The sequence below is a fragment of the Schistocerca piceifrons genome, chromosome X (assembly GCF_021461385.2).
Source record: "Schistocerca piceifrons isolate TAMUIC-IGC-003096 chromosome X, iqSchPice1.1, whole genome shotgun sequence".
NCBI lineage: Eukaryota > Metazoa > Arthropoda > Insecta > Orthoptera > Acrididae > Schistocerca > Schistocerca piceifrons.
The window spans coordinates 323,501,783-323,504,500 of record NC_060149.1 but is presented as its reverse complement, the minus strand read 5'-3'; the positions used below and the strand labels follow the sequence as shown (position 1 = coordinate 323,504,500).

At 41.5% G+C, this 2,718-nt stretch overlaps 1 non-coding gene across 1 annotated transcript; it reads right to left on the bottom strand.

The window, feature by feature from the left end:
• Nucleotides 1-2,075: 2,075 nt before the first annotated feature.
• Trnaa-ugc lies at nt 2,076-2,149 on the bottom strand. The gene has a single exon. It is a non-coding gene; the product is annotated as a tRNA-Ala (tRNA).
• Between the last annotated feature and the right edge of the window lie 569 nt (nt 2,150-2,718).

Below are 2,718 nucleotides of genomic sequence, written 5' to 3'. Positions count from 1 at the left end.
TTCCCCTACAACTGCATTCCAGTCGCCCATGACTATTAGATTTTCATCCCCCTTTACATACTGCATTACCCTATCAATATCCTCATACACTTTCTCTATCTGTTCATCTTCAGCTTGCAACGTCGGCATGTATACCTTAACTATCGTTGTCGGTGTTGGTCTGCTGTCGATTCTGATTAGAACAACCCGGTCACTGAACTGTTCACAGTAACACACCCTCTGCCCTACCTTCCTATTCATAACGAATCCTACACCTGTTATACCATTTTCTGCTGCTGTTGATATTACCCGATACTCATCTGACCAGAAATCCTTGTCTTCCTTCCACTTCACTTCACTGACCCCTACTATATCTAGATTGAGCCTTTGTATTTCCCTTTTCAGATTTTCTAGTTTCCCTACCATGTTCAAGCTTCTGACATTCCACGCCCCGACTCGTAGAACGTTATCCTTTCATTGATTATTCAATCTTTTTCTCATGGTAACCTCCCCCTTCGCAGTCCCCTCTAGGAGATCCGAATGGGGGACTATTCCGGAATCTTTTGCCAATGGAGAGATCATCATGACACTTCAATTACAGGCCACATGTCCTGTGGATACACATTACGTGTCTTTAATGCAGTGGTTTCCACTGCCTTCTGCATCCTCATGTCATTGATCATTGCTGATTCTTCCGCCTTTAGGGGCAATTTCCCACCCCTAGGACAAGAGTGTGCCCTGAACCTCTATCCGCTCCTCCGCCCTCTTTGACAAGGCCGTTGGCAGAATGAGGCTGACTTCCTACAACCACATAAATATTGTTACATCATTATTAGAGGCATTATGTACACAGAAGTTAAATGTTCACAGCTGGTGTTTGTAAAATGCAATTCCTACAGACAAGTGGGGTGTAGGTAGACATTTTTGCATGTCGAAAGCAATGACCATAACAGAGTTATTTGTTTTTGAATATTCTGAATCAGTTTCGAGACTTTCATAGGCAGTACTAGCCTATTTAACATGAAAGTTTAGTTTTGCTTTTAGTTCCTTCTTTTTCTGAGCATCTTTCTCAGATGAAATTTGCTTCTTAAGGTGATCACAAACTTGACTGATGTCACTATGTGGTTTTGCAAAACAAATTTTGAAAAACTAATAAAATATTTTATGATACATGCCAATGCTACGAGGTTCCTTGCTGCAGTATTTGCACTTATCTTGATAAAGACTGTACATCATGCTAATATTTAGATCTGTACACAAATACATCATGTTGGGCTTCTTTTCCCTAGAATAGTGACTTGAATGCATAGGGAAACTATTTACATGAGCCCATACAAATTCCTGGTCCTCCTTGCTCCATTTATTTTGTTATGTCTCTCATGCTTATCCACCATAAATAGAATGTTTAGGTTTCAATGTCATGTTGCACATAAATCTGCCATTGTTTTGTATCATGCAACAGGGTTGAGAGTGTCACTGATATGATACGCGAGTTGAGGTGGCAGTCACTGAAACAAAGGCAGTTTTCTTTGCAGCGAGATATATTTATGAAATTTCAATCACCAACTTTCTCTTCTGAATGTGAAAATATTTTGATGACACCCACCTATGTCGGGAGAAACGATCATCATAATAAAGTAAGTGAAATCAGAGCTCGAACGGAAAGATTTAGGTGTTCCTTTTTCCCACGCTCCATTTGAGAGTGGAATGGTAGAGAAGTAATATGAAAATGGTTTGATGAACCCTCTGCCAGGCACTGAAGTGTGAACTGCAGAGTAACCATGTAGATGTAGATGTAGATGTAGATGTAGAATGTATGTCTAATGTTGTGTTGCGTAATAAAACACACAAACTTACCACAGGAGTTCCAAGTATTTTCTTTCATTGAGTCACATGGGGTAGACATGTATTGCTTATACCAAATATTGCTAGGAAAGCTTTCTTATGATATACACGAAGACAGTAACTTGTTCTCGAAAGAACAGTTACTGTTGATGACCGTGCAGCTTTTCCCTGGAATAAATGATGACTAACTGAAAACCTCAGCTGCTGACAGGTGTTGTTGATATACCTCGATGTGGACAGCTGAAAATGTGTGCCCCGACCGGGATTCGAACCCAGGATCTCCTGCTTGCATGGCAGACGCTCTACCCATCTGAGCCACCGAGGACACAGATGAATAGCTCGACTGCAGGGACTTACCCCTTCCACGCTTCCCGTGAGACTCACATTCCCAACTGTCCACAATTCTACATATGTATTGTACCTTATAGACATTTGCCCACTCACTCATTACTCGCGCACGCTTTGGCGATTCCTGTAAGAGGTTGGGCAACCTGTGCGCATTCGCACAGACGAAGGTCAATGGCTGGGTAGCCTTTAACTAGCCGGGCTCGAATCCCAGTCAGGGCACATATTTTCAGCTGTCCACATTGAGGTATATCAACAACACCTGTCGGCAGCTGAGGTTTTCAGTCAGTCCTGCTTTCTTATGAATCTAATCATCTGCCTCACCTACAGTAACCTTATAGGTGTTAGGAGTCTGCTGCCTTCTTCTCTCTGGATCAGTGTACCTCCATTTGACAGGATTCATATTCACAATTACAAATATATAGGAATTATGAAGATTGTTGTTACGTAGATTCCAGAAATCATTAAATAACTTCTCTCCTGTGCCTGCAGGTACATTATTGAAGCATTTTCTCGCACAGGCAGAATCTGAACCTTGTAATTTTACCT